Here is an 11,821-nt window from a genome sequence, read left to right on the forward strand (position 1 = left end):
GTTAAAATAACACAGTCAGTGATTTAATATTCTGCTCTGTTTAATTTGAATGCTTTCCTTTTAAAGATCTCACTCAGGTTGTAGTTTAAATTCTTGGATTTGCTGTTACCTGAGAGTTTACACCCTGGGTGTCTGGAGATAAAGACCTGAAATTCAATGGAAACATTGGGTGGACGGGCGGGCTGCGGAGTGTGGGAGAGTGTGGTTGGAGAGCAAGAGTGCTCAGTGGGGAAGACAAACTGAATGATGGTGGGGTAAGGGGAAAGTACATTGCGGCAAGGAGAGAGTGAGCAGGGGTAAGGAGGATGGTGCAGGGAAAAGTCTGGTTCAGTCAGAGACAGAGTCGGAGTCAGACACCGTGGACAAGGAGCGGATGGAGAATCGGTAATAACTTTGTAAGGTAATAACTTAAATCTTCTCAATACTCATTTGAAAGAAATTCCGGTTCCTACATAACTGGATTCCAAATAAGCTGCTTGAAAACAAACTGGTGGTGGAAGGTCCAAGACAGGTCGTGGAGAGGTAGAGTTGGTTGTCATTGGTGTACATCTGAAAACTGACCCTGTTTCTGTGGATGAGGTTGAACTGTGCAACATCTGGATCAGTAATAGAGAGATGTAAAGAATAAATCCTGGGGAGATTCCGGATACAGTGCTGAGGGGGGAAGAGAAACTATTGCTGCAGAAACACTTCTGTTGATCAAATTGGCAAATGTGGAACCAAATCAATACAGTCACACTGACAATTGAGGAGAGAAATTGGAGGAGAATGGTGCTGATGACCATGTCAATGGTTACAGGATGGTCCAAGAGGATGATGAGGGGTAATGCGCTATACTCGCTGTCATAGTACATGTTATTTGTGACAATTATTAGACCCACTGACTCTCTGATGGATGAAAATCCTGTTGTTGGTTTAAACATGTAACTGCTGGAAAATGGACATGGATTTCAGAAGTGAGCACACATTCAAGGACTTTGTTAAGGTAAGGTTGGAGATCAAGTGCAAGAACAGCGATTGATGGTCGGTATTTTTGAAATGGGCCTTATGAAAGTGGGGGAATTTGAAAATTAGCTGGACAGGAAGTGAGGAGATGCCCCCATTTACAATGTGAGCTAACATGGGAACAGGACGGGAAGTTGGATAGCAGCAGTTCAGTGGGAATGTGCTTAATGGAGCTCGGAGGAGGGTCCAGAAGAGGATACAATCTCAGTAAAAAGCTGCAGCAAATACAGAGATCACAGTACAACTGGAATTCAGCTCAGACGAAAGCCAATTCCTGACCAGAACCCAGCAAAGTAGCAGAGTGAAGCTCAGAGATCAGCTATGCAGCGAAGTATTGTTCTGACCAGGAATTTATAACAAATGACATTAAACTTGAAGCGATTGAGTGGAAGAGCAGAATCATGGTAGCCAGTGAACACTGGGGGTGATATTGGAAATTGGTGAGGACGCAAAACAGTAGAATCACATTTTTTCAATTGTTCATGGGATGTGGATCTGGAGTCACATGTAGGCCAGACCAGGTAAGGACGGCAGATTTCCTTCCCTAAAGGGGCATTGGTGAATCAGATGAGTTTTTAAAACAATCGGCAATGGGGCAATGTAATGGTCATCATCAGACTTTTAATTCCAGATTTTTATTGAATTTAAATTTCACCAGCAGACGTGGTGGGATTCGAAACTGACTCCCCAGAGCATAACCCTGGGTCTCTGGAATACTAGTCCAGTTACAGTACCACGATGCCACCTTTCACTCCCTTCCTATCTGCCTTCTCCACTCCCCTCCCCTCCTCCTTCCCACTGACAGGGTGGATATTATGTTTTGTTCAAGTCAATGAAAGTGAATATGGGGCGGAGAGCAGAACAGCTAACCAATTGGGTACGGTCTGTATTGACCACCGACCTAAGTCCATTTATATGGCTGGAGCATTTCTCAGCAGAGTGGCACAGTCCTAATGGCTCAGGGATTCCGGAGTTCAGAAAGTCTAATGGGAGCAGCGTTCCAGCCATTGAAAAGAGCAGAGGTTCAAACGCAGAACAGACAGAGGAGAGGATGGACAATGTGTTCTGTACCTAGATTTACCTTGTAGTTTAGGCTTTGTAGCCTGAGCTAAACTGTACCACCAATTAGGGGCAGGAATCTTAAACAGTGCAGGAAAGGAGACTGGGGCTCCATTCTGCAGCCCGGATTCTGATTGGATATCAACTTGTGACAATATGCTTTGCAAAGAGAAGAGTGGAGTGAGAATAAAATAAAAATATCAAAAGATTGATCCGAATTATGCCGCTTTTTTCCAATAGGGATATTGGTTTAAAATATCAGAACAGAGATAGATGTGTATTTAATTGGTGAACTAAGAACTGTAAATAACTGAAACCAGATCAGTGAAAGTGGGTGACAGTCTAGGTTGAAGTGAATGACGCTGAGTGTCCTGTTCAATCAATATTTATCTCTCAAACAACATCACAGAAACAGATTATCTGGTCATTATCACATCTGTAGATTATAGAATGCCTGATGTGTTTCCTATATTGCAACAGTTAACAGACTTTGTAAACAACTCACTGGCTGTAAAGTGCTCTGGGATGTCATGTGGTCGTGAATGGCGCTATAGAAATGTAAAGTTATTTCTTTTTGTTCTCTTTATTGACAATTTGTGCCCGGGAGGCTGCATGAATTATCCTGCCTGCTGCTGGCTGCTCCTCACCTTTCCACAACCCCGATATACTGCATTCACCACCTTCCCAACCAACCCCACTCCCACCCTACACTCACACTTTAAATACCTCCTACTCACTTTCACTGCTGCGAGAGCTGCTGGGTTTTTCCAGCACTTTCTGTTTTTATTACAAGGAGACCTCATCTTAACTTCGGAAATCTTCACTTTCTGTTTTGTTGTAGTTTACAGAATGGCCAATGTATTTTTTTGTGTGAGATTCTAATGAAGACTTCAACCGATCCTCGGATTGAGAAAGACAATCACAGAATGAAAGTGTTTCTGAAAACATGTGAGTGAATCTCTTGTTGATTGTACCTTGTAGATCTCAACAGCTTCATTGATCAGCAGGAGATGGTGCGACTCGTGATTCTGTTGGTCTCTCCCAGCAGGACATGTCTTGTCAGTTTCACAAAACAGCTTCACTTCTTCCCGATGATCCTCATGTTTAATTTCCTTGTCGCGTCCAGATTGAATTTTCCAGATGTTTTCAGCTGAATCACCATGGTGCCCAGTTCTAAACTCTTAAATCAGATGAAACATCCTTCCAGCATCTACCATGACAAAGCTCTTAACAATTTTAAATGCTGCAATGAGACAACCTTTCATTCTCCTCATCTCTACGGATTACATGCTAGATTTACACAAACTCTCCGCATAGAAATCCCCCATCAATTAGTTTCATGAAACTTCTTTCCACTCCCTCTATAATAAGCATATCCTACGATAGTTAAGGAGACCAAGACTGTACACAGTACCAGTTGACGACTCGCCTAGCCCCTGTATAATTACTGTAAGACTGCATTACTCTTATACTCTGATCCCTTTGGAATAGAGTGAAAGGCAGGAGTTAACAGTGACCTGATTCGGGGATTAAAAAATATAAGGAAAAGCTTTAGGTGGAAAACACGAGGCTCATAATGACTTTTATTGGCACACGTATCTCTGTGCTTGTCTGTAGAGTCTAAGGATGTCTGTGCAGAGAGTTGACCGTCACATAATTTGCTCCGTAGAGTGAACCCCATTGCGATATTCACTTGAGTACCAGACAAACCAGAAGTGTAGAAGATTGGGAGTTCATCACCACCATCTTCTCAAGGGTAATTAGGGGTGGGCAATAAATGCTGGCCTAGCCAGAGAACCGCACATCGCATGATTGAATTAAAGAAACTGACACCTAAACAAGAAGTTTGACACCATACTGACAGTGATTGTGTCTATTTCCTGAGTTCTTCAATCAGTTGGTACCACCATTACTGAACTCAAATTGTTCTGTTAGAACTACACCGTCTTGACGTCAACCATGTTCTTGAGGCTGAAGTTAAAGCCAGTTAAATACTACAGTTTATATCAAAGGTTAGACATTAATGGAAAATCATGCTGATTATATCTATCCCACATAATTGTGGATTTTAGTGTGGGGCTGCCCAGTTAAACTTTCCCAATGATGGTCACGGAACATATAACCAAACAAGGGGATTGGATGAATTCAATTTGAGAAAGTGGTATCGATTAGATTTGAGTAGCAGAATACATGATAATCATTGTATGATCCAGCACAGAAGGAGCCCAATCGATCGATATGGCACATAATTTCCACGCACACACAAACCAATAAATTGGTACTAATATAATTTTATGATATTGCTATGTTGCCATTAAAATTTCGAGCACTTCCATTTGCCAACTTTGTAAACTTGTAAGCTTGAGGCCTTCTGACTAAGGTCCATCCTTAAATAATTCTAAATGCCTATAAAGCATCTTTCTTGTCCAGGGAATTTTTGTACAGTTTTCTACTGATACTTTGATGTATAATACTGAAAATTTATGTGCGATTTGGCTGGGAGAGTGTTTCAATTTTTATTAATTGGAGCTGTTATAATTTAAAATACTGTTGCTGGATTAACCCTGCTGTACTGCAATTACATACCAGCAATAGTCAATTTACAAGTTAGAAGTAATAAAGCTGCTACACCTTCTGAGACCTAACTTCTGTATTTTAACCTTGTAATTTGGATATTTTATTTTATTGAAGCTTTTGCTTACTTTTCTTCACTTGTAGCCTTCCTTTGCAAAGTCACATTATCAGACTTTCTACAAAAGAAGAAAGCAAAATTACAATGCACTCCTGTTCTTTATAGTTGGATGATCAGCCATGATCATAATGAATGACGGAGAAGTCTTGAAGGGCCGAATGGCCTACTCCTGCTCCCATTTTCTATGTTTCTATGATCCGTGGTGCCTGTGAACCTTCAAAGTCAGCCCCCACTTCTCGGGTCCTTTTTCTTTCATGCAGCACCGAGCTTCAGTCATCAGGTGGCAGCTTTGTATCAATGAAAAACTTGCGTACATTCATAGTTTCAACCCATCCCAGAAACTAATGCGGTCCACAGTGAATTACTCACAAGCGCACATTCACCCGTCACAGTAAAATCCCACAAAATGCCCTCTGATAACGATACTCAATGATAATCTTCAGTAATCCTGCAAATAAAAAAATCTGACACCATAATTTCACAACAAGCTCTTAAATGGCTCGTAGCAAGGTGCAAAGTGCATATGGCAAATACTGCTGCCACCGAACACTGGTGGTGAAGGGGGGTGAATGTTTAAGATGGCGGATGGGCAGCCGATAAGGCGGGCTGCGTTGTTCTGGATGATGCCGAGTTTCGTGAGTGTTGTTTGTTTTACCAGGCAAGTGGAGAATATTCCTTCACACTCTTGACAAAAAACTTGCATGCAGATGCAGCAAGAAATTGGGAAGGTAAATGCATGCTGGCCTTCATCGCGAGGAATACAGGAGTAAGGATGTCTTGCTGCAGTCATGCAGAGACTTGCTGAGACTTCACCTGTAGTAATGTGCACAGTTTTGGTCTTCTCATCTAAAGAGGAATATACTCGCTACAGAAGTAGTGCAGCGGAGCTTCACTAGATTAATTCTGGAGGGATTGTTTTATGAGGAGAGATTGAGCAGACGGTCTGTATTCTCTAGAGATTCAAAGAATAAGGGGTGACCTCATTGAAACTTACAAAATTCTTACAATGTGATAGGGTGGATGTAGATAAAATGCTCCCCCTGACTGGTGAGTCTAGATCCAGGGGAGATAATCTCAAGATAAGAGGTAGACCATTTAAGGCTGAGATGAGGAGGAATTTCTTCATTCAGAGGGTGGTAAATCTTTGGAATTCTCTACCCCAGAGGACTGTGGAAACTCAATCATCAAGCATGTGCAAGACAGAGATCGACAGATTTCTTGAGACCGATGTCATCAAAGAATATGGAGTTATTGCGGGGGAGTGGCATTGAAATAGATGATCAGCCATGATCTAATTGAATGGCAGAGCAGGCTCGACAAGCCGAATGGCCTCCTCCTGTTCCTGTGTTCTTAGGCTCATAAACTGGTTCCAGAGCAGGTGTTAATGGTTACAGCAGAATGTGAACGGTGCTTAGAATCTGAAGTTCCTGAATTCAATGCTGAGGCTGAAAGGCTGTAAAGGGCAGGATGGCAACATTCCTAATTCCTGTCAGGAACAACTAACACTACATTCCCTGCGGCTGTTTGAAAGGGAGACTTGTAGGTGTCATTTCAGAAACAAAGACAACAGTTAACAGTGGAGTCAGTAAAAGAGGAGTAATAATTACATAAGAACACACTTTAGATGGAAAATATGAGGTTCATAGACGATTTTACTGGGTAAAGCGACCCTATGGTCCTCTGTGGAGTCTAACAAGTTCCGTAGAGAGAGTTTAATGTCCAACATTTCATCCCGCAGAATGGATCCCATTGTGATATTCACCAGATGAACCGACAAACCAGGAGTTCAGTAGATTGGGGTTGATCTGCACAAACCAGAGTATTGATATCAAGACTGACTCCGATGCTGTTCAGTTCCAGAGATCTCCAATCACTTGTTTCCCACCATTACTGTTTTTAAATCCCTCTGTTAGCACAGCAATGCCAGGATGACAATCATGTTGGTTTATATAGCGGATTTCAAAACCAGCTAAATACTGCAGCATATATCACATTAATGCAGAATCTTAATTTGTAAATATTTCCCGGATAATTGTGGATATTAATGTGAGATTCTCCAACTAATCTTTCCCACTAACACCCCTGGGAACAAATCACGAAACAATGGGATTGATTGAATCGACTTTGTGAATCTGAATTTGATCGGATCCAAGTCTAAGAATGCTTGAAAGTTGCAGCCTCATACAACACAGAAGGAGACCACTCAGCCTTTCGAACCTATGAACCTTCAAAAACCATACTCAGCAATTCTTGGGCCGCTTTGAATGCTCAATTCTTTCATTCAGCACTGAAATTCTGTCAGAAAATAAAAGCAGAAAGTTCCTGGAAAAACTCAGCAGGTCTGGCAGTATTTGTAGAGAGAGAAGGAGAGTTAACATTTCCAAATTGCACTTTGGTGCTGCTTTGGGCTGCAGTAGATTGCTTAAGTTGGAGTTTGGTGACTGAGGGAGAGCGGTGAGCAAGGGAATGTGGTGATCCTTTGAGGACTGTGTGTACATTCAGGTAAGTATTTACTACTTTTAACACTTATAGTTTTCAAGGTCTTATTTTGTGGTTCATCGTTTGTACGGGCTATATTCTGTAACAACGAGGAGCAGAGAATAAGTAACCGAGAGTAATTGATATATCTGGTATTAAGTATAAGGTACAATTTAATTTAAAGTGGTAAGTCATGGCAGGAGAGCTCAGAGCCGTGGTTGCTCCTCCTGCTCCATGTGGGAAGCTGAGAAAATTTCCTGTGCCCGGGGCCAGCATGTGTATGTGAGGTGTTTCCAGCTGCAGCTCCTGGAAGCCCGGGTTTCGGAGCTCGAGCGGCGGCTGGGGACACTTTGGAGCATCTGCAAGGTGGAGAGTATTGTGGATAGCATATATAGAGAGGTGGTCACACCGCAGATAAGAGTCCACAGGCAGGAAGGGACTGGTTGACCACCAGGCGGAGCAAGAGGACTAGGCAGGCAGTGCAGGAATGTCCTGTGGCTATTCCTCTGCAAAACATATATACAACTTTGGATACTGTTGGTGGAATGGCCTCTCACGGGAAAGCAGCAATAGCCAAATTCATTGCACCACACTCGGCTCTGCTGCACAGGGGAGGAGGAAAAAGTGTGGGAGTGCAATAATTTTAGGCGATTCAATAGTAAGGGGAATGGACAGGCGTTTCTGTGGCCACAAATGAGACTCCAGGACGGTTTGTTGCCTCCCTGGTGCTAGGGTGAAGGATGTCTCAGAATGGCTACAGGACATTCTGAAGGGGGAGGGTGAACAGCCGGTGGTCATGATAAACATTGGTACAAATGACATAGGTAAAAAAAAAAAAGGTTGAGGTCCTAAAAGTAGAATACAGGGAGTTCGGAAGTAAGTTGAAAAGTCGGACCTCAAAGTTTGTATCTTAGGATTACTACCAGTGCCACGTGCTAGCCAGAGTAGAAATAGCAGGATATTTCTAATGAATACGTAGCTGAGGTGATGGTGTGAGGAGGAGTGTTTCACATTCTTGGGACATTGGGTCCAGTTCTGGGGCAGGTGGGACCAGTACAAACTGGACAGGTAACACCTGGGCAGGACCGGGACTGATGTCCTGGGGGGAATATTGGCAAGAGTGGTTGGGTAGTGTTTAAACTAAAATATCAAGGGGATGGGAACCTATGCAAGGAGTCAGAGGAGGGGGGATTAATGGACAAGAACAAAAGACAGAAAGGGGAATAAGAAAAGAGATAGGCAGAGAAATCAATGGCAAGAATCAAGCAAGGCCTTGGTTAAAAATAATGGGAATGGGACAAGTAATATTAAAAAGATAAGCCTTAAGGTTTTGTGCCTTAACACAAGAAGCATTCGCAATAAAGTGGATGAATTAATTAATAGATGTAAACAGGTATGATATAGTCGTGATTTCGGAGACATGGCTGCAAGGTGGCCAGGGATGGGAGCTGAACATCCAGGGATATTCAGTGTTTAGGAAAGACAGACAAAAATAAAAAGATGGTGGAGTTGCATTGCTGGTTAAAGAGGAAATTAACGCAATTGCGAGGGGAGATATTAGCTCCAACGATGTGGAACCTGTATGGGTAGAGCTGAGAAACACTAAGGGGCAAAGAACGTTGGTTGGGTTTTTATATAGATCCCCAAATTGTAGCGGTGATGTTGGGAATAGCATTAAACAGGAAATTAGAGAGGCATGCTATAAAGGAATGTCTGTAATTATGGATGACTTTAATCTGCATTTAGATTGGGCAAACCAAATTAGTAAGAATACCATAGAGGAGGAATTCCTGGCGTGTATATGGGATAGTTTTCTAGATCAATACGTTGAGGAACCAACTAGAGAACAGGCCATCCTAGGCAGGGTATTCTGTAATGAGAAAGGAATTATTGGCAATCTAGTTGTGCGATGCCCCTTGGGGATGCGTGTCCATAATATGATAGAATTCCTCATCAAGGTGGAGAGTGATGTAGTTGAGTCTGAGACTAGGGTCCTGAATCTCAATAAAGGAAACTACAATGGTATGAGACACGAGTTGGCTCTGATGGATTGAGAAAACTTACTTAAAGGGATGATGGTGGATAGGTAATGGCAAACATTCAAAGAGCGCATGGGTGAACTGCAAGAATTTTTTATTCCTAAACAAATACAAAAATACCTGGAAAAACTCAGCAGGTCTCACAGCATCTGCGGAGAGGAACACAGTTAATGCTTCAAGTCCGCATGGCTCTTCATCAGAACTAAGGCAAAATAGAAAAGAGGTGAAATATAAGCTGGTTGGGGGGTGGTGGCGGGGGGTGGGGGTGGGACAGGTAGAGCTGGATAGAGAGCCAGTGATAGGCGGAGATAACCAAAAGATGTCTTAGACAAAAGAACAAAGGGGTGTTGACGGTGGTGATATTAGCTAAGAAATGTGCGAATGGTTAAATTAAGGGTAGAAAGCAGGGCAATCAAGTGACAGAAAACTCTAGTGGGGGTAGGGCGGGGGTAAGGGATTGAAATAGGCTAAAAGGTAGAGGTAAAATAATGGATGGAAATACATTTAAAAATAATGGAGGACGCGACAGACTAGATGCAGGAAGGATGTCCCCGATGGTGGGGGAGTCCAGGACCAGGGGTCACAGTCTGAGGATACCGGGTAGACCATTTAGGACTGAGATGAGGATGAATTTCTTCACTCAGGGAGTGGTCAGCCTATGGAATTCGCTACCACAGAAAGCAGTTGAGGCCAAAACATTGTATGTTTTCTAGAAGGAGTAAGATATAGCTCAATACCCGAAAGGGATCCAAGGGCATGGGGAGAAAGCGGGAGCAGGCTATTGAGTTGGATGATCAGCCATGATCATAATAAATGGCGGAGCAGGCTCGAAGGGTCGAATGGCCTACACCTGCTCCTAGTTTCTATGTTTCTTTGTTTATTAGGCTCTTCTTCGGAACTGATATTCTGTCAGCAGGTGGCAGTGATGCACTTTGTATGAATAAAAGAGACGATCACATAGAGTCTGAACCCATCCCAGAAACTGACTGCACCCGAAATTCATTTCTCGCAAGTGCAGTAACCGCCGTTTTTCAGGGAAATGAATGAGTCATATTACACCCAGCACGACCCTGCAGAAAGGAAATTAGATGAATTACGGGTTAATTTGTCCTTGATGGTGTTGGTTGAGGGAGGAATGTTGTCCAGGACGCCGGGAGAATTCCCCTGCTCCACTTTACCGTGGGATCTGAAGCTCCCACTTGAGGCCTTGGTTGAATATCTCATTGGAAGTTCTCAGACTGTCGGAGGGGGACAGGAAAAGGATTGGAACGTTCAGCCGCCTGAATGCCTTCCACCTTTCGATTAGATATGACTGACATGTCCCTCAACTGCATTCATCCGCCTCAGCTCCGTATGTTTTGATACCCTGGAAAATTACATTATTCCTAGTATTCCCCCTTAAAGGAGAGACAATTCCACACTTCCCCGACACTTGGAGGTGAAAAGTTGCTTCGAGATTTCACTCCGAATGGCTTCGGTGAAATTTTAACGATGATGACAGAACTCTCCTCATGTTGATGATGGGTGACAGTATTTTCCAAAATCGAGTAGAATTCCGACCGGTGGGGAGGAATGTCTCCAATGACGGGAACTTCCCAGGTTTTCCCTCCATTGAAATGAATGTCAGTAAATTCCGGTGGGCTGTGTAAGGGGTGTTCATGTCCCCCAGGCCAGATTGTCCTTTCTGTACCCCACACAGGAGCTGTTTAACACCCAGACAGTGACATTAAAATCCAATGTTCAATACTGTCAAATGTATGAAACATTTTGCGCTAGAATATCAGACAATATCTCTGCAATAAAACAAGACATTTTTTTTCTCCAATCGACATTGATCTCTCCACTTCCCCTCTGCCGCCTTAACTCTTTGGCCAGAATTTTTCCGTCGGCGAGTTGGGGACGGGTCCCGCTCGCCCATCGAGGGCTAAATTCTGCCCTATATTTTTCCAACTTTACTGAATTATCTGTTTATAATCCTGATGTATCTCAAAACTTCAATAGCCTGTGGTTTTCCTTTCTGCCGGAGCACGAGTGTCGGGGGAAGCTCTTCAAGTTTAACCCCAATAGGATGCCGTTTGATCCCCTCCCATTTTCCATTGGCCTGTCCCACAGTCTTGCCCCCCACACCCTGTGATGTTCTTCCTCTTTATCAAGGACTGGGAGGGCAGCACTGCCTGAGACATGAATGCACAGAGCTCAAAATCCCCGAGGCGGAGTTTGAATATCTCTGGATTTTTTTTTCTATTTCCGAAACTAAATCTTATTTTCTCAAGCAGTTACAAAGAAACTCCAAATACATTCTGCATAAAAACATATTTCAAGCCTCCTTGTCAATGCATTAATGCTCTCGACCTCAGCCACATCATGTGGCAGCGAGTTCCACATTGTGACCAATCGCCAGATGGACAAATTCTTCCTAATATTGGGGGAAATAAGTCACCCCAAAGCTTTCCTGCATCAGTTGAGGTGTCCCTGGGAAGGATCCATGAAGCACAGAGGTCTGTGCTACAGAGTTACCTGGGAGGAGACCCCCTCGCCAGTAAATCCG

This window comes from Cetorhinus maximus, unplaced genomic scaffold (genome assembly GCF_964194155.1).
Source record: "Cetorhinus maximus unplaced genomic scaffold, sCetMax3.hap1.1 HAP1_SCAFFOLD_639, whole genome shotgun sequence".
NCBI classification, from domain to species: Eukaryota; Metazoa; Chordata; class Chondrichthyes; order Lamniformes; family Cetorhinidae; genus Cetorhinus; species Cetorhinus maximus.